The sequence below is a fragment of the Garra rufa genome, chromosome 8, assembly GCF_049309525.1.
Source record: "Garra rufa chromosome 8, GarRuf1.0, whole genome shotgun sequence".
Taxonomy (NCBI): domain Eukaryota; kingdom Metazoa; phylum Chordata; class Actinopteri; order Cypriniformes; family Cyprinidae; genus Garra; species Garra rufa.
This window is the reverse complement of record NC_133368.1, coordinates 2539084-2560025: the sequence shown is the minus strand read 5'-3', so window position 1 is coordinate 2560025 and position 20942 is coordinate 2539084. Positions and strand designations below refer to the sequence as shown.

General features: G+C 50.5%; 59 non-coding genes across 59 annotated transcripts; all 59 read left to right on the top strand.

Moving 5' to 3' along the window:
• Positions 1–219: 219 nt before the first annotated feature.
• On the top strand, positions 220–291 carry trnap-cgg (transfer RNA proline (anticodon CGG)). Its single transcript has one exon. It is a non-coding gene; the product is annotated as a tRNA-Pro (tRNA).
• A 136-nt stretch (positions 292–427) lies between these two features.
• trnap-cgg (transfer RNA proline (anticodon CGG)) lies at positions 428–499 on the top strand. Its single transcript has one exon. It is a non-coding gene; the product is annotated as a tRNA-Pro (tRNA).
• A 138-nt stretch (positions 500–637) lies between these two features.
• trnap-agg (transfer RNA proline (anticodon AGG)) lies at positions 638–709 on the top strand. Its single transcript has one exon. It is a non-coding gene; the product is annotated as a tRNA-Pro (tRNA).
• A 175-nt stretch (positions 710–884) lies between these two features.
• trnap-agg (transfer RNA proline (anticodon AGG)) lies at positions 885–956 on the top strand. The gene has a single exon. It is a non-coding gene; the product is annotated as a tRNA-Pro (tRNA).
• A 177-nt stretch (positions 957–1133) lies between these two features.
• trnap-agg (transfer RNA proline (anticodon AGG)) lies at positions 1134–1205 on the top strand. The gene has a single exon. It is a non-coding gene; the product is annotated as a tRNA-Pro (tRNA).
• Positions 1206–1651: 446 nt separating this feature from the next.
• trnap-agg (transfer RNA proline (anticodon AGG)) lies at positions 1652–1723 on the top strand. The gene has a single exon. It is a non-coding gene; the product is annotated as a tRNA-Pro (tRNA).
• A 175-nt stretch (positions 1724–1898) lies between these two features.
• On the top strand, positions 1899–1970 carry trnap-agg (transfer RNA proline (anticodon AGG)). Its single transcript has one exon. It is a non-coding gene; the product is annotated as a tRNA-Pro (tRNA).
• Positions 1971–2048: 78 nt separating this feature from the next.
• On the top strand, positions 2049–2120 carry trnap-agg (transfer RNA proline (anticodon AGG)). Its single transcript has one exon. It is a non-coding gene; the product is annotated as a tRNA-Pro (tRNA).
• Positions 2121–2906: 786 nt separating this feature from the next.
• On the top strand, positions 2907–2978 carry trnap-cgg (transfer RNA proline (anticodon CGG)). The gene has a single exon. It is a non-coding gene; the product is annotated as a tRNA-Pro (tRNA).
• A 138-nt stretch (positions 2979–3116) lies between these two features.
• Positions 3117–3188, top strand: trnap-agg (transfer RNA proline (anticodon AGG)). The gene has a single exon. It is a non-coding gene; the product is annotated as a tRNA-Pro (tRNA).
• A 177-nt stretch (positions 3189–3365) lies between these two features.
• Positions 3366–3437, top strand: trnap-agg (transfer RNA proline (anticodon AGG)). Its single transcript has one exon. It is a non-coding gene; the product is annotated as a tRNA-Pro (tRNA).
• Positions 3438–4438: 1001 nt separating this feature from the next.
• trnap-cgg (transfer RNA proline (anticodon CGG)) lies at positions 4439–4510 on the top strand. Its single transcript has one exon. It is a non-coding gene; the product is annotated as a tRNA-Pro (tRNA).
• A 137-nt stretch (positions 4511–4647) lies between these two features.
• Positions 4648–4720, top strand: trnap-agg (transfer RNA proline (anticodon AGG)). Its single transcript has one exon. It is a non-coding gene; the product is annotated as a tRNA-Pro (tRNA).
• Positions 4721–4895: 175 nt separating this feature from the next.
• Positions 4896–4967, top strand: trnap-agg (transfer RNA proline (anticodon AGG)). Its single transcript has one exon. It is a non-coding gene; the product is annotated as a tRNA-Pro (tRNA).
• A 446-nt stretch (positions 4968–5413) lies between these two features.
• trnap-cgg (transfer RNA proline (anticodon CGG)) lies at positions 5414–5485 on the top strand. Its single transcript has one exon. It is a non-coding gene; the product is annotated as a tRNA-Pro (tRNA).
• A 136-nt stretch (positions 5486–5621) lies between these two features.
• trnap-agg (transfer RNA proline (anticodon AGG)) lies at positions 5622–5693 on the top strand. The gene has a single exon. It is a non-coding gene; the product is annotated as a tRNA-Pro (tRNA).
• Positions 5694–5868: 175 nt separating this feature from the next.
• On the top strand, positions 5869–5940 carry trnap-agg (transfer RNA proline (anticodon AGG)). The gene has a single exon. It is a non-coding gene; the product is annotated as a tRNA-Pro (tRNA).
• A 78-nt stretch (positions 5941–6018) lies between these two features.
• Positions 6019–6090, top strand: trnap-agg (transfer RNA proline (anticodon AGG)). The gene has a single exon. It is a non-coding gene; the product is annotated as a tRNA-Pro (tRNA).
• A 601-nt stretch (positions 6091–6691) lies between these two features.
• On the top strand, positions 6692–6763 carry trnap-cgg (transfer RNA proline (anticodon CGG)). Its single transcript has one exon. It is a non-coding gene; the product is annotated as a tRNA-Pro (tRNA).
• A 136-nt stretch (positions 6764–6899) lies between these two features.
• trnap-cgg (transfer RNA proline (anticodon CGG)) lies at positions 6900–6971 on the top strand. Its single transcript has one exon. It is a non-coding gene; the product is annotated as a tRNA-Pro (tRNA).
• A 175-nt stretch (positions 6972–7146) lies between these two features.
• Positions 7147–7218, top strand: trnap-agg (transfer RNA proline (anticodon AGG)). The gene has a single exon. It is a non-coding gene; the product is annotated as a tRNA-Pro (tRNA).
• A 1009-nt stretch (positions 7219–8227) lies between these two features.
• trnap-cgg (transfer RNA proline (anticodon CGG)) lies at positions 8228–8299 on the top strand. The gene has a single exon. It is a non-coding gene; the product is annotated as a tRNA-Pro (tRNA).
• A 136-nt stretch (positions 8300–8435) lies between these two features.
• On the top strand, positions 8436–8507 carry trnap-agg (transfer RNA proline (anticodon AGG)). The gene has a single exon. It is a non-coding gene; the product is annotated as a tRNA-Pro (tRNA).
• Positions 8508–8682: 175 nt separating this feature from the next.
• On the top strand, positions 8683–8754 carry trnap-agg (transfer RNA proline (anticodon AGG)). Its single transcript has one exon. It is a non-coding gene; the product is annotated as a tRNA-Pro (tRNA).
• Positions 8755–8890: 136 nt separating this feature from the next.
• Positions 8891–8962, top strand: trnap-cgg (transfer RNA proline (anticodon CGG)). The gene has a single exon. It is a non-coding gene; the product is annotated as a tRNA-Pro (tRNA).
• Positions 8963–9101: 139 nt separating this feature from the next.
• Positions 9102–9173, top strand: trnap-agg (transfer RNA proline (anticodon AGG)). Its single transcript has one exon. It is a non-coding gene; the product is annotated as a tRNA-Pro (tRNA).
• Positions 9174–9348: 175 nt separating this feature from the next.
• Positions 9349–9420, top strand: trnap-agg (transfer RNA proline (anticodon AGG)). The gene has a single exon. It is a non-coding gene; the product is annotated as a tRNA-Pro (tRNA).
• Positions 9421–9598: 178 nt separating this feature from the next.
• trnap-agg (transfer RNA proline (anticodon AGG)) lies at positions 9599–9670 on the top strand. Its single transcript has one exon. It is a non-coding gene; the product is annotated as a tRNA-Pro (tRNA).
• A 1001-nt stretch (positions 9671–10671) lies between these two features.
• trnap-cgg (transfer RNA proline (anticodon CGG)) lies at positions 10672–10743 on the top strand. The gene has a single exon. It is a non-coding gene; the product is annotated as a tRNA-Pro (tRNA).
• A 136-nt stretch (positions 10744–10879) lies between these two features.
• Positions 10880–10951, top strand: trnap-agg (transfer RNA proline (anticodon AGG)). Its single transcript has one exon. It is a non-coding gene; the product is annotated as a tRNA-Pro (tRNA).
• Positions 10952–11127: 176 nt separating this feature from the next.
• On the top strand, positions 11128–11199 carry trnap-agg (transfer RNA proline (anticodon AGG)). Its single transcript has one exon. It is a non-coding gene; the product is annotated as a tRNA-Pro (tRNA).
• A 446-nt stretch (positions 11200–11645) lies between these two features.
• Positions 11646–11717, top strand: trnap-cgg (transfer RNA proline (anticodon CGG)). Its single transcript has one exon. It is a non-coding gene; the product is annotated as a tRNA-Pro (tRNA).
• A 136-nt stretch (positions 11718–11853) lies between these two features.
• trnap-agg (transfer RNA proline (anticodon AGG)) lies at positions 11854–11925 on the top strand. The gene has a single exon. It is a non-coding gene; the product is annotated as a tRNA-Pro (tRNA).
• A 175-nt stretch (positions 11926–12100) lies between these two features.
• Positions 12101–12172, top strand: trnap-agg (transfer RNA proline (anticodon AGG)). The gene has a single exon. It is a non-coding gene; the product is annotated as a tRNA-Pro (tRNA).
• Positions 12173–12250: 78 nt separating this feature from the next.
• On the top strand, positions 12251–12322 carry trnap-agg (transfer RNA proline (anticodon AGG)). Its single transcript has one exon. It is a non-coding gene; the product is annotated as a tRNA-Pro (tRNA).
• A 136-nt stretch (positions 12323–12458) lies between these two features.
• On the top strand, positions 12459–12530 carry trnap-agg (transfer RNA proline (anticodon AGG)). The gene has a single exon. It is a non-coding gene; the product is annotated as a tRNA-Pro (tRNA).
• A 173-nt stretch (positions 12531–12703) lies between these two features.
• trnap-agg (transfer RNA proline (anticodon AGG)) lies at positions 12704–12775 on the top strand. The gene has a single exon. It is a non-coding gene; the product is annotated as a tRNA-Pro (tRNA).
• Positions 12776–13776: 1001 nt separating this feature from the next.
• trnap-cgg (transfer RNA proline (anticodon CGG)) lies at positions 13777–13848 on the top strand. The gene has a single exon. It is a non-coding gene; the product is annotated as a tRNA-Pro (tRNA).
• Positions 13849–13985: 137 nt separating this feature from the next.
• On the top strand, positions 13986–14058 carry trnap-agg (transfer RNA proline (anticodon AGG)). Its single transcript has one exon. It is a non-coding gene; the product is annotated as a tRNA-Pro (tRNA).
• A 175-nt stretch (positions 14059–14233) lies between these two features.
• Positions 14234–14305, top strand: trnap-agg (transfer RNA proline (anticodon AGG)). The gene has a single exon. It is a non-coding gene; the product is annotated as a tRNA-Pro (tRNA).
• Positions 14306–14751: 446 nt separating this feature from the next.
• On the top strand, positions 14752–14823 carry trnap-cgg (transfer RNA proline (anticodon CGG)). Its single transcript has one exon. It is a non-coding gene; the product is annotated as a tRNA-Pro (tRNA).
• Positions 14824–14959: 136 nt separating this feature from the next.
• On the top strand, positions 14960–15031 carry trnap-agg (transfer RNA proline (anticodon AGG)). Its single transcript has one exon. It is a non-coding gene; the product is annotated as a tRNA-Pro (tRNA).
• A 175-nt stretch (positions 15032–15206) lies between these two features.
• On the top strand, positions 15207–15278 carry trnap-agg (transfer RNA proline (anticodon AGG)). Its single transcript has one exon. It is a non-coding gene; the product is annotated as a tRNA-Pro (tRNA).
• Positions 15279–15356: 78 nt separating this feature from the next.
• Positions 15357–15428, top strand: trnap-agg (transfer RNA proline (anticodon AGG)). The gene has a single exon. It is a non-coding gene; the product is annotated as a tRNA-Pro (tRNA).
• A 601-nt stretch (positions 15429–16029) lies between these two features.
• Positions 16030–16101, top strand: trnap-cgg (transfer RNA proline (anticodon CGG)). The gene has a single exon. It is a non-coding gene; the product is annotated as a tRNA-Pro (tRNA).
• A 136-nt stretch (positions 16102–16237) lies between these two features.
• On the top strand, positions 16238–16309 carry trnap-cgg (transfer RNA proline (anticodon CGG)). The gene has a single exon. It is a non-coding gene; the product is annotated as a tRNA-Pro (tRNA).
• A 139-nt stretch (positions 16310–16448) lies between these two features.
• Positions 16449–16520, top strand: trnap-agg (transfer RNA proline (anticodon AGG)). Its single transcript has one exon. It is a non-coding gene; the product is annotated as a tRNA-Pro (tRNA).
• Positions 16521–16695: 175 nt separating this feature from the next.
• On the top strand, positions 16696–16767 carry trnap-agg (transfer RNA proline (anticodon AGG)). The gene has a single exon. It is a non-coding gene; the product is annotated as a tRNA-Pro (tRNA).
• A 454-nt stretch (positions 16768–17221) lies between these two features.
• On the top strand, positions 17222–17293 carry trnap-cgg (transfer RNA proline (anticodon CGG)). Its single transcript has one exon. It is a non-coding gene; the product is annotated as a tRNA-Pro (tRNA).
• Positions 17294–17430: 137 nt separating this feature from the next.
• trnap-agg (transfer RNA proline (anticodon AGG)) lies at positions 17431–17502 on the top strand. Its single transcript has one exon. It is a non-coding gene; the product is annotated as a tRNA-Pro (tRNA).
• Positions 17503–17580: 78 nt separating this feature from the next.
• On the top strand, positions 17581–17652 carry trnap-agg (transfer RNA proline (anticodon AGG)). The gene has a single exon. It is a non-coding gene; the product is annotated as a tRNA-Pro (tRNA).
• Positions 17653–17831: 179 nt separating this feature from the next.
• trnap-agg (transfer RNA proline (anticodon AGG)) lies at positions 17832–17903 on the top strand. The gene has a single exon. It is a non-coding gene; the product is annotated as a tRNA-Pro (tRNA).
• Positions 17904–18904: 1001 nt separating this feature from the next.
• On the top strand, positions 18905–18976 carry trnap-cgg (transfer RNA proline (anticodon CGG)). Its single transcript has one exon. It is a non-coding gene; the product is annotated as a tRNA-Pro (tRNA).
• A 136-nt stretch (positions 18977–19112) lies between these two features.
• On the top strand, positions 19113–19184 carry trnap-agg (transfer RNA proline (anticodon AGG)). The gene has a single exon. It is a non-coding gene; the product is annotated as a tRNA-Pro (tRNA).
• A 175-nt stretch (positions 19185–19359) lies between these two features.
• On the top strand, positions 19360–19431 carry trnap-agg (transfer RNA proline (anticodon AGG)). The gene has a single exon. It is a non-coding gene; the product is annotated as a tRNA-Pro (tRNA).
• A 78-nt stretch (positions 19432–19509) lies between these two features.
• On the top strand, positions 19510–19581 carry trnap-agg (transfer RNA proline (anticodon AGG)). The gene has a single exon. It is a non-coding gene; the product is annotated as a tRNA-Pro (tRNA).
• Positions 19582–19758: 177 nt separating this feature from the next.
• Positions 19759–19830, top strand: trnap-agg (transfer RNA proline (anticodon AGG)). Its single transcript has one exon. It is a non-coding gene; the product is annotated as a tRNA-Pro (tRNA).
• Positions 19831–19966: 136 nt separating this feature from the next.
• On the top strand, positions 19967–20038 carry trnap-agg (transfer RNA proline (anticodon AGG)). Its single transcript has one exon. It is a non-coding gene; the product is annotated as a tRNA-Pro (tRNA).
• Positions 20039–20213: 175 nt separating this feature from the next.
• trnap-agg (transfer RNA proline (anticodon AGG)) lies at positions 20214–20285 on the top strand. Its single transcript has one exon. It is a non-coding gene; the product is annotated as a tRNA-Pro (tRNA).
• The last annotated feature ends 657 nt before the right edge of the window (positions 20286–20942 follow it).

Below are 20942 nucleotides of genomic sequence, written 5' to 3'. Positions count from 1 at the left end.
CAAGCTGGTGGAGCTGTGGCAGATAGGAGGTTTTTTTTGGTTTGTTTTTGCACCCCTAGGAGTCTCGTTGGTCAAGGGCTATGATTCTCACTTAGGTTGCGAGAGGTCCCGGCTTCAAATCTCGAACGAGCCCGTCTGCAACTTCAAAAGTGCTCTTTTAAGGTGTATCTGTGCATCCTGCTTTCTTTACCGGGAGCACAGTGAAGAGCTTGTTTGAATGGCTCGTTGGTCTAGGGGTATGATTCTCGCTTCGGGTGCGAGAGGTCCCGGGTTCAAATCCCGGACGAGCCCGACTCAGTCGTTAAAGCCTGTTTTAATGTTGATCCGGTAAGTGCCAAAATGGTCTTTTTTTTACCAGGGGTGCAGTAAAGCACTGAGCACCGGGAGAGTTGCTTTTCCAGGAGTACAGTGAACTGTGCATTTAGTTGGCTCGTTGGTCTAGGGGTATGATTCTCGCTTCGGGTGCGAGAGGTCCCGGGTTCAAATCCCGGACGAGCCCGACTCAGTCGTTAAAGCCTGTTTTAATGTTGATCCGGTAAGTGCCAAAATGGTCTTTTTTTTTTACCAGGGGTGCAGTAAAGCACTGAGCACCGGGAGAGTTGCTTTTCCAGGAGTACAGTGAACTGTGCATTTAGTTGGCTCGTTGGTCTAGGGGTATGATTCTCGCTTAGGGTGCGAGAGGTCCCGGGTTCAAATCCCGGACGAGCCCGCCTTGGTCTTTGAGGCCTGTTTTCTGGCTGGGGTTGAATCGAGCCTCACGTCCTGACAAGTTTTGGTCAACATTCGATTGGAAGGGCTGTCCAATCTGCTGGAGACCCAGCAGAAAGCATGTGGGGGGGTTTTGCAGCCGTATGTGTCTTCTTCAAGAGTGGACACCATCGAGAGGCTCGTTGGTCTAGGGGTATGATTCTCGCTTAGGGTGCGAGAGGTCCCGGGTTCAAATCCCGGACGAGCCCGCCTTGGTCTTTGAGGCCTGTTTTCTGGCTGGGGTTGAATCGAGCCTCACCTCCTGACAAGTTTTGGTCAACATTCGATTGGAAGGGCTGTCCAATCTGCTGGAGACCCAGCAGAAAGGATGTGGGGGGGGGGTTTGCAGCCGTATGTGTCTTCTTCAAGACTGGACACCATCGAGAGGCTCGTTGGTCTAGGGGTATGATTCTCGCTTAGGGTGCGAGAGGTCCCGGGTTCAAATCCCGGACGAGCCCGCATTAAGCCTAGATTTTTAAAGTTGCATCCATTGATCCGGCTTTCTTTTGACATCTAAGTCGGACCCTTTTTCTCAGTTCCTCATCTGCAATTTGAACTTGGTTGGCTGCTTAGCTTGATGGGTTTGAGAGTTTGCACTGAACGACGGTTCCATCTGAGCTATTTCAGTGACCATACCTCCTTTGTGTGGCTTGTTGGTCTAGGGTTGTGATTCTTGCTTCAGGTGCAACAGTTCCTTGGTTCAAATCCTGGACGAGCCTGTCTGCAGCTTTGAAAACACTTTTTTGGAGGAGTAGCTGTCTATCCTGCTTGCTTTGGCTCGGTTGCAAGGCATCATTAAGTAGGACTGAAATCTTCCTACTTGTGGTTTTTCAGTGTCAATGTCATTTACAGCGCTGGTCACTTGCCAGACGTGGCATTGTCAATATAGCTCATTTGTTTGAATGGCTCGTTGGTCTAGGGGTATGATTCTCGCTTAGGGTGCGAGAGGTCCCGGGTTCAAATCCCGGACGAGCCCGCCTTGGTCTTTGAGGCCTGTTTTCTGGCTGGGGTTGAATCGAGCCTCACGTCCTGACAAGTTTTGGTCAACATTCGATTGGAAGGGCTGTCCAATCTGCTGGAGACCCAGCAGAAAGCATGTGGGGGGGTTTTGCAGCCGTATGTGTCTTCTTCAAGAGTGGACACCATCGAGAGGCTCGTTGGTCTAGGGGTATGATTCTCGCTTAGGGTGCGAGAGGTCCCGGGTTCAAATCCCGGACGAGCCCGCATTAAGCCTAGATTTTTAAAGTTTTAAAGTTGCATCCATTGCTTTTCCAGGAGTACAGTGAACTGTGCATTTAGTTGGCTCGTTGGTCTAGGGGTATGATTCTCGCTTAGGGTGTGAGAGGTCCCGGGTTCAAATCCCGGACGAGCCCGCCTTGGTCTTTGAGGCCTGTTTTCTGGCTGGGGTTGAATCGAGCCTCACGTCCTGACAAGTTTTGGTCAACATTCGATTGGAAGGGCTGTCTTCTTCGGCCTCTGCCGTGGTACTTCGGTTTACACAAGCATCATGCCCGTGGACACTGCAGACTAGCGGTTCGCATGTGTACTGCACGTCGACGTGGACAATGATGCAGAAGTATAAATGAAAACTGGCGCACAGCGGGTACGAGAGGTCCCGGATTTCTGGAGTTGTATAAGTCGATCCGACCATTGCCATAGTTGGGCGGCGCTGCAGTGCAACCGTCTGGGTTGGAATCGAGCCTCAAGTCCCTTACCCTGATAAGCTTTGGTCAACACTCGACTGGAAGGGAAGCCCAAGCTGGTGGAGCTGTGGCAGATAGGAGGTTTTTTTTGGTTTGTTTTTGCACCCCTAGGAGTCTCGTTGGTCAAGGGCTATGATTCTCACTTAGGTTGCGAGAGGTCCCGGCTTCAAATCTCGAACGAGCCCGTCTGCAACTTCAAAAGTGCTCTTTTAAGGTGTATCTGTGCATCCTGCTTTCTTTACCGGGAGCACAGTGAAGAGCTTGTTTGAATGGCTCGTTGGTCTAGGGATATGATCAAATTCCAAATCCCGGACGAGCCCGACTCAGTCGTTAAAGCCTGTTTTAATGTTGATCCGGTAAGTGCCAAAATGGTCTTTTTTTTACCAGGGGTGCAGTAAAGCACTGAGCACCGGGAGAGTTGCTTTTCCAGGAGTACAGTGAACTGTGCATTTAGTTGGCTCGTTGGTCTAGGGGTATGATTCTCGCTTCGGGTGCGAGAGGTCCCGGGTTCAAATCCCGGACGAGCCCGACTCAGTCGTTAAAGCCTGTTTTAATGTTGATCCGGTAAGTGCCAAAATGGTCTTTTTTTTTTACCAGGGGTGCAGTAAAGCACTGAGCACCGGGAGAGTTGCTTTTCCAGGAGTACAGTGAACTGTGCATTTAGTTGGCTCGTTGGTCTAGGGGTATGATTCTCGCTTAGGGTGCGAGAGGTCCCGGGTTCAAATCCCGGACGAGCCCGCCTTGGTCTTTGAGGCCTGTTTTCTGGCTGGGGTTGAATCGAGCCTCACCTCCTGACAAGTTTTGGTCAACATTCGATTGGAAGGGCTGTCCAATCTGCTGGAGACCCAGCAGAAAGGATGTGGGGGGGGGGTTTGCAGCCGTATGTGTCTTCTTCAAGACTGGACACCATCGAGAGGCTCGTTGGTCTAGGGGTATGATTCTCGCTTAGGGTGCGAGAGGTCCCGGGTTCAAATCCCGGACGAGCCCGCATTAAGCCTAGATTTTTAAAGTTGCATCCATTGATCCGGCTTTCTTTTGACATCTAAGTCGGACCCTTTTTCTCAGTTCCTCATCTGCAATTTGAACTTGGTTGGCTGCTTAGCTTGATGGGTTTGAGAGTTTGCACTGAACGACGGTTCCATCTGAGCTATTTCAGTGACCATACCTCCTTTGTGTGGCTTGTTGGTCTAGGGTTGTGATTCTTGCTTCAGGTGCAACAGTTCCTTGGTTCAAATCCTGGACGAGCCTGTCTGCAGCTTTGAAAACACTTTTTTGGAGGAGTAGCTGTCTATCCTGCTTGCTTTGGCTCGGTTGCAAGGCATCATTAAGTAGGACTGAAATCTTCCTACTTGTGGTTTTTCAGTGTCAATGTCATTTACAGCGCTGGTCACTTGCCAGACGTGGCATTGTCAATATAGCTCATTTGGGAGAGTGTAAAGTCTGATTTATACTTCTGGTTCGAACCGTAGCTACGGCTTCTTCTTCGGCCTCTGCCGTGGTACTTCGGTTTACACAAGCATCATGCCCGTGGACACTGCAGACTAGCGGTTCGCATGTGTACTGCACGTCGACGTGGACAATGATGCAGAAGTATAAATGAAAACCAGCGCACAGCGGGTACGAGAGGTCCCGGATTTCTGGAGTTGTATAAGTCGATCCGACCATTGCCATAGTTGGGCGGCGCTGCAGTGCAACCGTCTGGGTTGGAATCGAGCCTCAAGTCCCTTACCCTGATAAGCTTTGGTCAACACTCGACTGGAAGGGAAGCCCAAGCTGGTGGAGCTGTGGCAGATAGGAGGTTTTTTTTGGTTTGTTTTTGCACCCCTAGGAGTCTCGTTGGTCAAGGGCTATGATTCTCACTTAGGTTGCGAGAGGTCCCGGCTTCAAATCTCGAACGAGCCCGTCTGCAACTTCAAAAGTGCTCTTTTAAGGTGTATCTGTGCATCCTGCTTTCTTTACCGGGAGCACAGTGAAGAGTTTGTTTGAATGGCTCGTTGGTCTAGGGGTATGATTCTCGCTTCGGGTGCGAGAGGTCCCGGGTTCAAATCCCGGACGAGCCCGACTCAGTCGTTAAAGCCTGTTTTAATGTTGATCCGGTAAGTGCCAAAATGGTCTTTTTTTTTACCAGGGGTGCAGTAAAGCACTGAGCACCGGGAGAGTTGCTTTTCCAGGAGTACAGTGAACTGTGCATTTAGTTGGCTCGTTGGTCTAGGGGTATGATTCTCGCTTAGGGTGCGAGAGGTCCCGGGTTCAAATCCCGGACGAGGCCGCCTTGGTCTTTGAGGCCTGTTTTCTGGCTGGGGTTGAATCGAGCCTCACGTCCTGACAAGTTTTGGTCAACATTCGATTGGAAGGGCTGTCCAATCTGCTGGAGACCCAGCAGAAAGGATGTGGGGGGGGTTTTGCAGCCGTATGTGTCTTCTTCAAGACTGGACACCATCGAGAGGCTCGTTGGTCTAGGGGTATGATTCTCGCTTAGGGTGCGAGAGGTCCCGGGTTCAAATCCCGGACGAGCCCGCATTAAGCCTAGATTTTTAAAGTTGCATCCATTGATCCAGATTTCTTTTGACTTCTAAGTCGGACCCTTTTTCTCAGTTCCTCATCTGCAATTTGAACTTGGTTGGCTGCTTAGCTTGATGGGTTTGAGAGTTTGCACTGAACGACGGTTCCATCTGAGCTATTTCAGTGACCATACCTCCTTTGTGTGGCTTGTTGGTCTAGGGTTGTGATTCTTGCTTCAGGTGCAACAGTTCCTTGGTTCAAATCCTGGACGAACCTGTCTGCAGCTTTGAAAACACTTTTTTGGAGGAGTAGCTGTCTATCCTGCTTGCTTTGGCTCGGTTGCAAGGCATCATTAAGTAGGACTGAAATCTTCCTACTTGTGGTTTTTCAGTGTCAATGTCATTTACAGCGCTGGTCACTTGCCAGACGTGGCATTGTCAATATAGCTCATTTGTTTGAATGGCTCGTTGGTCTAGGGGTATGATTCTCGCTTCGGGTGCGAGAGGTCCCGGGTTCAAATCCCGGACGAGCCCGACTCAGTCGTTCAAGCCTGTTTTAATGTTGATCCGGTAAGTGCAAAAATGGTCTTTTTTTTACCAGGGGTGCAGTAAAGCACTGAGCACCGGGAGAGTTGCTTTTCCAGGAGTACAGTGAACTGTGCATTTAGTTGGCTCGTTGGTCTAGGGGTATGATTCTCGCTTAGGGTGCGAGAGGTCCCGGGTTCAAATCCCGGACGAGCCCGCCTTGGTCTTTGAGGCCTGTTTTCTGGCTGGGGTTGAATCGAGCCTCACGTCCTGACAAGTTTTGGTCAACATTCGATTGGAAGGGCTGTCCAATCTGCTGGAGACCCAGCAGAAAGCATGTGGGGGGGTTTTGCAGCCGTATGTGTCTTCTTCAAGAGTGGACACCATCGAGAGGCTCGTTGGTCTAGGGGTATGATTCTCGCTTAGGGTGCGAGAGGTCCCGGGTTCAAATCCCGGACGAGCCCGCATTAAGCCTAGATTTTTAAAGTTTTAAAGTTGCATCCATTGCTTTTCCAGGAGTACAGTGAACTGTGCATTTAGTTGGCTCGTTGGTCTAGGGGTATGATTCTCGCTTAGGGTGCGAGAGGTCCCGGGTTCAAATCCCGGACGAGCCCGCCTTGGTCTTTGAGGCCTGTTTTCTGGCTGGGGTTGAATCGAGCCTCACGTCCTGACAAGTTTTGGTCAACATTCGATTGGAAGGGCTGTCTTCTTCGGCCTCTGCCGTGGTACTTCGGTTTACACAAGCATCATGCCCGTGGACACTGCAGACTAGCGGTTCGCATGTGTACTGCACGTCGACGTGGACAATGATGCAGAAGTATAAATGAAAACTGGCGCACAGCGGGTACGAGAGGTCCCGGATTTCTGGAGTTGTATAAGTCGATCCGACCATTGCCATAGTTGGGCGGCGCTGCAGTGCAACCGTCTGGGTTGGAATCGAGCCTCAAGTCCCTTACCCTGATAAGCTTTGGTCAACACTCGACTGGAAGGGAAGCCCAAGCTGGTGGAGCTGTGGCAGATAGGAGGTTTTTTTTGGTTTGTTTTTGCACCCCTAGGAGTCTCGTTGGTCAAGGGCTATGATTCTCACTTAGGTTGCGAGAGGTCCCGGCTTCAAATCTCGAACGAGCCCGTCTGCAACTTCAAAAGTGCTCTTTTAAGGTGTATCTGTGCATCCTGCTTTCTTTACCGGGAGCACAGTGAAGAGCTTGTTTGAATGGCTCGTTGGTCTAGGGGTATGATTCTCGCTTCGGGTGCGAGAGGTCCCGGGTTCAAATCCCGGACGAGCCCGACTCAGTCGTTAAAGCCTGTTTTAATGTTGATCCGGTAAGTGCCAAAATGGTCTTTTTTTTACCAGGGGTGCAGTAAAGCACTGAGCACCGGGAGAGTTGCTTTTCCAGGAGTACAGTGAACTGTGCATTTAGTTGGCTCGTTGGTCTAGGGGTATGATTCTCGCTTCGGGTGCGAGAGGTCCCGGGTTCAAATCCCGGACGAGCCCGCCTTGGTCTTTGAGGCCTGTTTTCTGGCTGGGGTTGAATCGAGCCTCACGTCCTGACAAGTTTTGGTCAACATTCGATTGGAAGGGCTGTCCAATCTGCTGGAGACCCAGCAGAAAGGATGTGGGGGGGTTTTGCAGCCGTATGTGTCTTCTTCAAGACTGGGCACCATCGAGAGGCTCGTTGGTCTAGGGGTATGATTCTCGCTTAGGGTGCGAGAGGTCCCGGGTTCAAATCCCGGACGAGCCCGCATTAAGCCTAGATTTTTAAAGTTTTAAAGTTGCATCCATTGATCCGGCTTTCTTTTGACTTCTAAGTCGGACCCTTTTTCTCAGTTCCTCATCTGCAATTTGAACTTGGTTGGCTGCTTAGCTTGATGGGTTTGAGAGTTTGCACTGAACGACGGTTCCATCTGAGCTATTTCAGTGACCATACCTCCTTTGTGTGGCTTGTTGGTCTAGGGTTGTGATTCTTGCTTCAGGTGCAGCAGTTCCTTGGTTCAAATCCTGGACGAGCCTGTCTGCAGCTTTGAAAACACTTTTTTGGAGGAGTAGCTGTCTATCCTGCTTGCTTTGGCTCGGTTGCAAGGCATCATTAAGTAGGACTGAAATCTTCCTACTTGTGGTTTTTCAGTGTCAATGTCATTTACAGCGCTGGTCACTTGCCAGACGTGGCATTGTCAATATAGCTCATTTGGGAGAGTGTAAAGTCTGATTTATACTTCTGGTTCGAACCGTAGCTACGGCTTCTTCTTCGGCCTCTGCCGTGGTACTTCGGTTTACACAAGCATCATGCCCGTGGACACTGCAGACTAGCGGTTCGCATGTGTACTGCACGTCGACGTGGACAATGATGCAGAAGTATAAATGAAAACCGGCGCACAGCGGGTACGAGAGGTCCCGGATTTCTGGAGTTGTATAAGTCGATCCGACCATTGCCATAGTTGGGCGGCGCTGCAGTGCAACCGTCTGGGTTGGAATCGAGCCTCAAGTCCCTTACCCTGATAAGCTTTGGTCAACACTCGACTGGAAGGGAAGCCCAAGCTGGTGGAGCTGTGGCAGATAGGAGGTTTTTTTTGGTTTGTTTTTGCACCCCTAGGAGTCTCGTTGGTCAAGGGCTATGATTCTCACTTAGGTTGCGAGAGGTCCCGGCTTCAAATCTCGAACGAGCCCGTCTGCAACTTCAAAGGTGCTCTTTTAAGGTGTATCTGTGCATCCTGCTTTCTTTACCAGGAGCACAGTGAAGAGTTTGTTTGAATGGCTCGTTGGTCTAGGGGTATGATTCTCGCTTCGGGTGCGAGAGGTCCCGGGTTCAAATCCCGGACGAGCCCGACTCAGTCGTTAAAGCCTGTTTTAATTTTGATCCGGTAAGTGCCAAAATGGTCTTTTTTTTACCAGGGGTGCAGTAAAGCACTGAGCACCGGGAGAGTTGCTTTTCCAGGAGTACAGTGAACTGTGCATTTAGTTGGCTAGTTGGTCTAGGGGTATGATTCTCGCTTAGGGTGCGAGAGGTCCCGGGTTCAAATCCCGGACGAGCCCGCCTTGGTCTTTGAGGCCTGTTTTCTGGCTGGGGTTGAATCGAGCCTCACGTCCTGACAAGTTTTGGTCAACATTCGATTGGAAGGGCTGTCCAATCTGCTGGAGACCCAGCAGAAAGCATGTGGGGGGGGTTTGCAGCCGTATGTGTCTTCTTCAAGAGTGGACACCATCGAGAGGCTCGTTGGTCTAGGGGTATGATTCTCGCTTAGGGTGCGAGAGGTCTCGGGTTCAAATCCCGGACGAGCCCGACTCAGTCGTTAAAGCCTGTTTTAATGTTGATCCGGTAAGTGCCAAAATGGTCTTTTTTTTACCAGGGGTGCAGTAAAGCACTGAGCACCGGGAGAGTTGCTTTTCCAGGAGTACAGTGAACTGTGCATTTAGTTGGCTCGTTGGTCTAGGGGTATGATTCTCGCTTCGGGTGCGAGAGGTCCCGGGTTCAAATCCCAGACGAGCCCGACTCAGTCGTTAAAGCCTGTTTTAATGTTGATCCGGTAAGTGCCAAAATGGTCTTTTTTTTTTTACCAGGGGTGCAGTAAAGCACTGAGCACCGGGAGAGTTGCTTTTCCAGGAGTACAGTGAACTGTGCATTTAGTTGGCTCGTTGGTCTAGGGGTATGATTCTCGCTTAGGGTGCGAGAGGTCCCGGGTTCAAATCCCGGACGAGCCCGCCTTGGTCTTTGAGGCCTGTTTTCTGGCTGGGGTTGAATCGAGCCTCACGTCCTGACAAGGTTTGGTCAACATTCGATTGGAAGGCCTGTCCAATCTGCTGGAGACCCAGCAGAAAGGATGTGGGGGGGTTTTGCAGCCGTATGTGTCTTCTTCAAGACTGGGCACAATCGAGAGGCTCGTTGGTCTAGGGGTATGATTCTCGCTTAGGGTGCGAGAGGTCCCGGGTTCAAATCCCGGACGAGCCCGCCTTGGTCTTTGAGGCCTGTTTTCTGGCTGGGGTTGAATCGAGCCTCACCTCCTGACAAGTTTTGGTCAACATTCGATTGGAAGGGCTGTCCAATCTGCTGGAGACCCAGCAGAAAGGATGTGGGGGGGGGGGTTTGCAGCCGTATGTGTCTTCTTCAAGACTGGACACCATCGAGAGGCTCGTTGGTCTAGGGGTATGATTCTCGCTTAGGGTGCGAGAGGTCCCGGGTTCAAATCCCGGACGAGCCCGCATTAAGCCTAGATTTTTAAAGTTGCATCCATTGATCCGGCTTTCTTTTGACATCTAAGTCGGACCCTTTTTCTCAGTTCCTCATCTGCAATTTGAACTTGGTTGGCTGCTTAGCTTGATGGGTTTGAGAGTTTGCACTGAACGACGGTTCCATCTGAGCTATTTCAGTGACCATACCTCCTTTGTGTGGCTTGTTGGTCTAGGGTTGTGATTCTTGCTTCAGGTGCAACAGTTCCTTGGTTCAAATCCTGGACGAGCCTGTCTGCAGCTTTGAAAACACTTTTTTGGAGGAGTAGCTGTCTATCCTGCTTGCTTTGGCTCGGTTGCAAGGCATCATTAAGTAGGACTGAAATCTTCCTACTTGTGGTTTTTCAGTGTCAATGTCATTTACAGCGCTGGTCACTTGCCAGACGTGGCATTGTCAATATAGCTCATTTGGGAGAGTGTAAAGTCTGATTTATACTTCTGGTTCGAACCGTAGCTACGGCTTCTTCTTCGGCCTCTGCCGTGGTACTTCGGTTTACACAAGCATCATGCCCGTGGACACTGCAGACTAGCGGTTCGCATGTGTACTGCACGTCGACGTGGACAATGATGCAGAAGTATGAATGAAAACCAGCGCACAGCGGGTACGAGAGGTCCCGGATTTCTGGAGTTGTATAAGTCGATCCGACCATTGCCATAGTTGGGCGGCGCTGCAGTGCAACCGTCTGGGTTGGAATCGAGCCTCAAGTCCCTTACCCTGATAAGCTTTGGTCAACACTCGACTGGAAGGGAAGCCCAAGCTGGTGGAGCTGTGGCAGATAGGAGGTTTTTTTTGGTTTGTTTTTGCACCCCTAGGAGTCTCGTTGGTCAAGGGCTATGATTCTCACTTAGGTTGCGAGAGGTCCCGGCTTCAAATCTCGAACGAGCCCGTCTGCAACTTCAAAAGTGCTCTTTTAAGGTGTATCTGTGCATCCTGCTTTCTTTACCGGGAGCACAGTGAAGAGTTTGTTTGAATGGCTCGTTGGTCTAGGGGTATGATTCTCGCTTCGGGTGCGAGAGGTCCCGGGTTCAAATCCCGGACGAGCCCGACTCAGTCGTTAAAGCCTGTTTTAATGTTGATCCGGTAAGTGCCAAAATGGTCTTTTTTTTACCAGGGGTGCAGTAAAGCACTGAGCACCGGGAGAGTTGCTTTTCCAGGAGTACAGTGAACTGTGCATTTAGTTGGCTCGTTGGTCTAGGGGTATGATTCTCGCTTAGGGTGCGAGAGGTCCCGGGTTCAAATCCCGGACGAGCCCGCCTTGGTCTTTGAGGCCTGTTTTCTGGCTGGGGTTGAATCGAGCCTCACGTCCTGACAAGTTTTGGTCAACATTCGATTGGAAGGGCTGTCCAATCTGCTGGAGACCCAGCAGAAAGGATGTGGGGGGGGTTTTGCAGCCGTATGTGTCTTCTTCAAGACTGGACACCATCGAGAGGCTCGTTGGTCTAGGGGTATGATTCTCGCTTAGGGTGCGAGAGGTCCCGGGTTCAAATCCCGGACGAGCCCGCATTAAGCCTAGATTTTTAAAGTTGCATCCATTGATCCGGCTTTCTTTTGACTTCTAAGTCGGACCCTTTTTCTCAGTTCCTCATCTGCAATTTGAACTTGGTTGGCTGCTTAGCTTGATGGGTTTGAGAGTTTGCACTGAACGACGGTTCCATCTGAGCTATTTCAGTGACCATACCTCCTTTGTGTGGCTTGTTGGTCTAGGGTTGTGATTCTTGCTTCAGGTGCAACAGTTCCTTGGTTCAAATCCTGGACGAACCTGTCTGCAGCTTTGAAAACACTTTTTTGGAGGAGTAGCTGTCTATCCTGCTTGCTTTGGCTCGGTTGCAAGGCATCATTAAGTAGGACTGAAATCTTCCTACTTGTGGTTTTTCAGTGTCAATGTCATTTACAGCGCTGGTCACTTGCCAGACGTGGCATTGTCAATATAGCTCATTTGTTTGAATGGCTCGTTGGTCTAGGGGTATGATTCTCGCTTCGGGTGCGAGAGGTCCCGGGTTCAAATCCCGGACGAGCCCGACTCAGTCGTTAAAGCCTTTTTTAATGTTGATCCGGTAAGTGCCAAAATGGTCTTTTTTTTACCAGGGGTGCAGTAAAGCACTGAGCTCCGGGAGAGTTGCTTTTCCAGGAGTACAGTGAACTGTGCATTTAGTTGGCTCGTTGGTCTAGGGGTATGATTCTCGCTTAGGGTGCGAGAGGTCCCGGGTTCAAATCCCGGACGAGCCCGCCTTGGTCTTTGAGGCCTGTTTTCTGGCTGGGGTTGAATCGAGCCTCACGTCCTGACAAGTTTTGGTCAACATTCGATTGGAAGGGCTGTCCAATCTGCTGGAGACCCAGCAGAAAGCATGTGGGGGGGTTTTGCAGCCGTATGTGTCTTCTTCAAGAGTGGACACCATCGAGAGGCTCGTTGGTCTAGGGGTATGATTCTCGCTTAGGGTGCGAGAGGTCCCGGGTTCAAATCCCGGACGAGCCCGCATTAAGCCTAGATTTTTAAAGTTTTAAAGTTGCATCCATTGCTTTTCCAGGAGTACAGTGAACTGTGCATTTAGTTGGCTCGTTGGTCTAGGGGTATGATTCTCGCTTAGGGTGCGAGAGGTCCCGGGTTCAAATCCCGGACGAGCCCGACTCAGTCGTTAAAGCCTGTTTTAATGTTGATCCGGTAAGTGCCAAAATGGTCTTTTTTTTACCAGGGGTGCAGTAAAGCACTGAGCACCGGGAGAGTTGCTTTTCCAGGAGTACAGTGAACTGTGCATTTAGTTGGCTCGTTGGTCTAGGGGTATGATTCTCGCTTAGGGTGCGAGAGGTCCCGGGTTCAAATCCCGGACGAGCCCGCCTTGGTCTTTGAGGCCTGTTTTCTGGCTGGGGTTGATTCGAGCCTCACGTCCTGACAAGTTTTGGTCAACATTCGATTGGAAGGGCTGTCCAATCTGCTGGAGACCCAGCAGAAAGCATGTGGGGGTTTTGCAGCCGTATGTGTCTTCTTCAAGAGTGGACACCATCGAGAGGCTCGTTGGTCTAGGGGTATGATTCTCGCTTAGGGTGCGAGAGGTCCCGGGTTCAAATCCCGGACGAGCCCGCATTAAGCCTAGATTTTTAAAGTTGCATCCATTGATCCGGCTTTCTTTTGACATCTAAGTCGGACCCTTTTTCTCAGTTCCTCATCTGCAATTTGAACTTGGTTGGCTGCTTAGCTTGATGGGTTTGAGAGTTTGCACTGAACGACGGTTCCATCTGAGCTATTTCAGTGACCATACCTCCTTTGTGTGGCTTGTTGGTCTAGGGTTGTGATTCTTGCTTCAGGTGCAACAGTTCCTTGGTTCAAATCCTGGACGAGCCTGTCTGCAGCTTTGAAAACACTTTTTTGGAGGAGTAGCTGTCTATCCTGCTTGCTTTGGCTCGGTTGCAAGGCATCATTAAGTAGGACTGAAATCTTCCTACTTGTGGTTTTTCAGTGTCAATGTCATTTACAGCGCTGGTCACTTGCCAGACGTGGCATTGTCAATATAGCTCATTTGGGAGAGTGTAAAGTCTGATTTATACTTCTGGTTCGAACCGTAGCTACGGCTTCTTCTTCGGCCTCTGCCGTGGTACTTCGGTTTACACAAGCATCATGCCCGTGGACACTGCAGACTAGCGGTTCGCATGTGTACTGCACGTCGACGTGGACAATGATGCAGAAGTATAAATGAAAACCAGCGCACAGCGGGTACGAGAGGTCCCGGATTTCTGGAGTTGTATAAGTCGATCCGACCATTGCCATAGTTGGGCGGCGCTGCAGTGCAACCGTCTGGGTTGGAATCGAGCCTCAAGTCCCTTACCCTGATAAGCTTTGGTCAACACTCGACTGGAAGGGAAGCCCAAGCTGGTGGAGCTGTGGCAGATAGGAGGTTTTTTTTGGTTTGTTTTTGCACCCCTAGGAGTCTCGTTGGTCAAGGGCTATGATTCTCACTTAGGTTGCGAGAGGTCCCGGCTTCAAATCTCGAACGAGCCCGTCTGCAACTTCAAAAGTGCTCTTTTAAGGTGTATCTGTGCATCCTGCTTTCTTTACCGGGAGCACAGTGAAGAGTTTGTTTGAATGGCTCGTTGGTCTAGGGGTATGATTCTCGCTTCGGGTGCGAGAGGTCCCGGGTTCAAATCCCGGACGAGCCCGACTCAGTCGTTAAAGCCTGTTTTAATGTTGATCCGGTAAGTGCCAAAATGGTCTTTTTTTTTACCAGGGGTGCAGTAAAGCACTGAGCACCGGGAGAGTTGCTTTTCCAGGAGTACAGTGAACTGTGCATTTAGTTGGCTCGTTGGTCTAGGGGTATGATTCTCGCTTAGGGTGCGAGAGGTCCCGGGTTCAAATCCCGGACGAGGCCGCCTTGGTCTTTGAGGCCTGTTTTCTGGCTGGGGTTGAATCGAGCCTCACGTCCTGACAAGTTTTGGTCAACATTCGATTGGAAGGGCTGTCCAATCTGCTGGAGACCCAGCAGAAAGGATGTGGGGGGGGTTTTGCAGCCGTATGTGTCTTCTTCAAGACTGGACACCATCGAGAGGCTCGTTGGTCTAGGGGTATGATTCTCGCTTAGGGTGCGAGAGGTCCCGGGTTCAAATCCCGGACGAGCCCGCATTAAGCCTAGATTTTTAAAGTTGCATCCATTGATCCGGATTTCTTTTGACTTCTAAGTCGGACCCTTTTTCTCAGTTCCTCATCTGCAATTTGAACTTGGTTGGCTGCTTAGCTTGATGGGTTTGAGAGTTTGCACTGAACGACGGTTCCATCTGAGCTATTTCAGTGACCATACCTCCTTTGTGTGGCTTGTTGGTCTAGGGTTGTGATTCTTGCTTCAGGTGCAACAGTTCCTTGGTTCAAATCCTGGACGAACCTGTCTGCAGCTTTGAAAACACTTTTTTGGAGGAGTAGCTGTCTATCCTGCTTGCTTTGGCTCGGTTGCAAGGCATCATTAAGTAGGACTGAAATCTTCCTACTTGTGGTTTTTCAGTGTCAATGTCATTTACAGCGCTGGTCACTTGCCAGACGTGGCATTGTCAATATAGCTCATTTGTTTGAATGGCTCGTTGGTCTAGGGGTATGATTCTCGCTTCGGGTGCGAGAGGTCCCGGGTTCAAATCCCGGACGAGCCCGACTCAGTCGTTCAAGCCTGTTTTAATGTTGATCCGGTAAGTGCCAAAATGGTCTTTTTTTTACCAGGGGTGCAGTAAAGCACTGAGCACCGGGAGAGTTGCTTTTCCAGGAGTACAGTGAACTGTGCATTTAGTTGGCTCGTTGGTCTAGGGGTATGATTCTCGCTTAGGGTGCGAGAGGTCCCGGGTTCAAATCCCGGACGAGCCCGCCTTGGTCTTTGAGGCCTGTTTTCTGGCTGGGGTTGAATCGAGCCTCACGTCCTGACAAGTTTTGGTCAACATTCGATTGGAAGGGCTGTCCAATCTGCTGGAGACCCAGCAGAAAGCATGTGGGGGGGTTTTGCAGCCGTATGTGTCTTCTTCAAGAGTGGACACCATCGAGAGGCTCGTTGGTCTAGGGGTATGATTCTCGCTTAGGGTGCGAGAGGTCCCGGGTTCAAATCCCGGACGAGCCCGCATTAAGCCTAGATTTTTAAAGTTTTAAAGTTGCATCCATTGCTTTTCCAGGAGTACAGTGAACTGTGCATTTAGTTGGCTCGTTGGTCTAGGGCTATGATTCTCGCTTAGGGTGCGAGAGGTCCCGGGTTCAAATCCCGGACGAGCCCGCCTTGGTCTTTGAGGCCTGTTTTCTGGCTGGGGTTGAATCGAGCCTCACGTCCTGACAAGTTTTGGTCAACATTCGATTGGAAGGGCTGTCTTCTTCGGCCTCTGCCGTGGTACTTCGGTTTACACAAGCATCATGCCCGTGGACACTGCAGACTAGCGGTTCGCATGTGTACTGCACGTCGACGTGGACAATGATGCAGAAGTATAAATGAAAACTGGCGCACAGCGGGTACGAGAGGTCCCGGATTTCTGGAGTTGTATAAGTCGATCCGACCATTGCCATAGTTGGGCGGCGCTGCAGTGCAACCGTCTGGGTTGGAATCGAGCCTCAAGTCCCTTACCCTGATAAGCTTTGGTCAACACTCGACTGGAAGGGAAGCCCAAGCTGGTGGAGCTGTGGCAGATAGGAGGTTTTTTTTGGTTTGTTTTTGCACCCCTAGGAGTCTCGTTGGTCAAGGGCTATGATTCTCACTTAGGTTGCGAGAGGTCCCGGCTTCAAATCTCGAACGAGCCCGTCTGCAACTTCAAAAGTGCTCTTTTAAGGTGTATCTGTGCATCCTGCTTTCTTTACCGGGAGCACAGTGAAGAGCTTGTTTGAATGGCTCGTTGGTCTAGGGGTATGATTCTCGCTTCGGGTGCGAGAGGTCCCGGGTTCAAATCCCGGACGAGCCCGACTCAGTCGTTAAAGCCTGTTTTAATGTTGATCCGGTAAGTGCCAAAATGGTCTTTTTTTTACCAGGGGTGCAGTAAAGCACTGAGCACCGGGAGAGTTGCTTTTCCAGGAGTACAGTGAACTGTGCATTTAGTTGGCTCGTTGGTCTAGGGGTATGATTCTCGCTTCGGGTGCGAGAGGTCCCGGGTTCAAATCCCGGACGAGCCCGACTCAGTCGTTAAAGCCTGTTTTAATGTTGATCCGGTAAGTGCCAAAATGGTCTTTTTTTTTTTACCAGGGGTGCAGTAAAGCACTGAGCACCGGGAGAGTTGCTTTTCCAGGAGTACAGTGAACTGTGCATTTAGTTGGCTCGTTGGTCTAGGGGTATGATTCTCGCTTAGGGTGCGAGAGGTCCCGGGTTCAAATCCCGGACGAGCCCGCCTTGGTCTTTGAGGCCTGTTTTCTGGCTGGGGTTGAATCGAGCCTCACGTCCTGACAAGTTTTGGTCAACATTCGATTGGAAGGGCTGTCCAATCTGCTGGAGACCCAGCAGAAAGGATGTGGGGGGGTTTTGCAGCCGTATGTGTCTTCTTCAAGACTGGGCACCATCGAGAGGCTCGTTGGTCTAGGGGTATGATTCTCGCTTAGGGTGCGAGAGGTCCCGGGTTCAAATCCCGGACGAGCCCGCATTAAGCCTAGATTTTTAAAGTTTTAAAGTTGCATCCATTGATCCGGCTTTCTTTTGACTTCTAAGTCGGACCCTTTTTCTCAGTTCCTCATCTGCAATTTGAACTTGGTTGGCTGCTTAGCTTGATGGGTTTGAGAGTTTGCACTGAACGACGGTTCCATCTGAGCTATTTCAGTGACCATACCTCCTTTGTGTGGCTTGTTGGTCTAGGGTTGTGATTCTTGCTTCAGGTGCAGCAGTTCCTTGGTTCAAATCCTGGACGAGCCTGTCTGCAGCTTTGAAAACACTTTTTTGGAGGAGTAGCTGTCTATCCTGCTTGCTTTGGCTCGGATGCAAGGCATCATTAAGTAGGACTGAAATCTTCCTACTTGTGGTTTTTCAGTGTCAATGTCATTTACAGCGCTGGTCACTTGCCAGACGTGGCATTGTCAATATAGCTCATTTGTTTGAATGGCTCGTTGGTCTAGGGGTATGATTCTCGCTTCGGGTGCGAGAGGTCCCGGGTTCAAATCCCGGACGAGCCCGACTCAGTCGTTAAAGCCTTTTTTTAATGTTGATCCGGTAAGTGCCAAAATGGTCTTTTTTTTACCAGGGGTGCAGTAAAGCACTGAGCACCGGGAGAGTTGCTTTTCCAGGAGTACAGTGAACTGTGCATTTAGTTGGCTCGTTGGTCTAGGGGTATGATTCTCGCTTAGGGTGCGAGAGGTCCCGGGTTCAAATCCCGGACGAACCCGCATTAAGCCTAGATTTTTAAAGTTTTAAAGTTGCATCCATTGCTTTTCCAGGAGTACAGTGAACTGTGCATTTAGTTAGCTCGTTGGTCTAGGGGTATGATTCTCGCTTAGGGTGCGAGAGGTCCCGGGTTCAAATCCCGGACGAGCCCGCCTTGGTCTTTGAGGCCTGTTTTCTGGCTGGGGTTGAATCGAGCCTCACCTCCTGACAAGTTTTGGTCAACATTCGATTGGAAGGGCTGTCCAATCTGCTGGAGACCCAGCAGAAAGGATGTGGGGGGGGGGGGTTTGCAGCCGTATGTGTCTTCTTCAAGACTGGACACCATCGAGAGGCTCGTTGGTCTAGGGGTATGATTCTCGCTTAGGGTGCGAGAGGTCCCGGGTTCAAATCCCGGACGAGCCCGCATTAAGCCTAGATTTTTAAAGTTGCATCCATTGATCCGGCTTTCTTTTGACATCTAAGTCGGACCCTTTTTCTCAGTTCCTCATCTGCAATTTGAACTTGGTTGGCTGCTTAGCTTGATGGGTTTGAGAGTTTGCACTGAACGACGGTTCCATCTGAGCTATTTCAGTGACCATACCTCCTTTGTGTGGCTTGTTGGTCTAGGGTTGTGATTCTTGCTTCAGGTGCAACAGTTCCTTGGTTCAAATCCTGGACGAGCCTGTCTGCAGCTTTGAAAACACTTTTTTGGAGGAGTAGCTGTCTATCCTGCTTGCTTTGGCTCGGTTGCAAGGCATCATTAAGTAGGACTGAAATCTTCCTACTTGTGGTTTTTCAGTGTCAATGTCATTTACAGCGCTGGTCACTTGCCAGACGTGGCATTGTCAATATAGCTCATTTGGGAGAGTGTAAAGTCTGATTTATACTTCTGGTTCGAACCGTAGCTACGGCTTCTTCTTCGGCCTCTGCCGTGGTACTTCGGTTTACACAAGCATCATGCCCGTGGACACTGCAGACTAGCGGTTCGCATGTGTACTGCACGTCGACGTGGACAATGATGCAGAAGTATAAATGAAAACCGGCGCACAGCGGGTACGAGAGGTCCCGGATTTCTGGAGTTGTATAAGTCGATCCGACCATTGTCATAGTTGGGCGGCGCTGCAGTGCAACCGTCTGGGTTGGAATCGAGCCTCAAGTCCCTTACCCTGATAAGCTTTGGTCAACACTCGACTGGAAGGGAAGCCCAAGCTGGTGGAGCTGTGGCAGATAGGAGGTTTTTTTTGGTTTGTTTTTGCACCCCTAGGAGTCTCGTTGGTCAAGGGCTATGATTCTCACTTAGGTTGCGAGAGGTCCCGGCTTCAAATCTCGAACGAGCCCGTCTGCAACTTCAAAGGTGCTCTTTTAAGGTGTATCTGTGCATCCTGCTTTCTTTACCAGGAGCACAGTGAAGAGTTTGTTTGAATGGCTCGTTGGTCTAGGGGTATGATTCTCGCTTCGGGTGCGAGAGGTCCCGGGTTCAAATCCCGGACGAGCCCGACTCAGTCGTTAAAGCCTGTTTTAATTTTGATCCGGTAAGTGCCAAAATGGTCTTTTTTTTACCAGGGGTGCAGTAAAGCACTGAGCACCGGGAGAGTTGCTTTTCCAGGAGTACAGTGAACTGTGCATTTAGTTGGCTAGTTGGTCTAGGGGTATGATTCTCGCTTAGGGTGCGAGAGGTCCCGGGTTCAAATCCCGGACGAGCCCGCCTTGGTCTTTGAGGCCTGTTTTCTGGCTGGGGTTGAATCGAGCCTCACGTCCTGACAAGTTTTGGTCAACATTCGATTGGAAGGGCTGTCCAATCTGCTGGAGACCCAGCAGAAAGCATGTGGGGGGGTTTTGCAGCCGTATGTGTCTTCTTCAAGAGTGGACACCATCGAGAGGCTCGTTGGTCTAGGGGTATGATTCTCGCTTAGGGTGCGAGAGGTCCCGGGTTCAAATCCCGGACGAGCCCGCATTAAGCCTAGATTTTTAAAGTTTTAAAGTTGCATCCATTGCTTTTCCAGGAGTACAGTGAACTGTGCATTTAGTTGGCTCGTTGGTCTAGGGGTATGATTCTCGCTTAGGGTGCGAGAGGTCCCGGGTTCAAATCCCGGACGAGCCCGCCTTGGTCTTTGAGGCCTGTTTTCTGGCTGGGGTTGAATCGAGCCTCACGTCCTGACAAGTTTTGGTCAACATTCGATTGGAAGGGCTGTCCAATCTGCTGGAGACCCAGCAGAAAGCATGTGGGGGGGGGGTTTGCAGCCGTATGTGTCTTCTTCAAGACTGGACACCATCGAGAGGCTCGTTGGTCTAGGGGTATGATTCTCGCTTAGGGTGCGAGAGGTCCCGGGTTCAAATCCCGGACGAGCCCGACTCAGTCGTTAAAGCCTGTTTTAATGTTGATCCGGTAAGTGCCAAAATGGTCTTTTTTTTACCAGTGTTGCAGTAAAGCACTGAGCACCGGGAGAGTTGCTTTTCCAGGAGTACAGTGAACTGTGCATTTAGTTGGCTCGTTGGTCTAGGGGTATGATTCTCGCTTAGGGTGCGAGAGGTCCCGGGTTCAAATCCCGGACGAGCCCGCCTTGGTCTTTGAGGCCTGTTTTCTGGCTGGGGTTGAATCGAGCCTCACGTCCTGACAAGTTTTGGTCAACATTCGATTGGAAGGGCTGTCCAATCTGCTGGAGACCCAGCAGAAAGCATGTGGGGGGGTTTTGCAGCCGTATGTGTGTTCTTCAAGACTGGACACCATCGAGAGGCTCGTTGGTCTAGGGGTATGATTCTCGCTTAGGGTGCGAGAGGTCCCGGGTTCAAATCCCGGACGAGCCCGCATTAAGCCTAGATTTTTAAAGTTGCATCCATTGATCCGGCTTTCTTTTGACATCTAAGTCGGACCCTTTTTCTCAGTTCCTCATCTGCAATTTGAACTTGGTTGGCTGCTTAGCTTGATGGGTTTGAGAGTTTGCACTGAACGACGGTTCCATCTGAGCTATTTCAGTGACCATACCTCCTTTGTGTGGCTTGTTGGTCTAGGGTTGTGATTCTTGCTTCAGGTGCAACAGTTCCTTGGTTCAAATCCTGGACGAGCCTGTCTGCAGCTTTGAAAACACTTTTTTGGAGGAGTAGCTGTCTATCCTGCTTGCTTTGGCTCGGTTGCAAGGCATCATTAAGTAGGACTGAAATCTTCCTACTTGTGGTTTTTCAGTGTCAATGTCATTTACAGCGCTGGTCACTTGCCAGACGTGGCATTGTCAATATAGCTCATTTGGGAGAGTGTAAAGTCTGATTTATACTTCTGGTTCGAACCGTAGCTACGGCTTCTTCTTCGGCCTCTGCCGTGGTACTTCGGTTTACACAAGCATCATGCCCGTGGACACTGCAGACTAGCGGTTCGCATGTGTACTGCACGTCGACGTGGACAATGATGCAGAAGTATAAATGAAAACCAGCGCACAGCGGGTACGAGAGGTCCCGGATTTCTGGAGT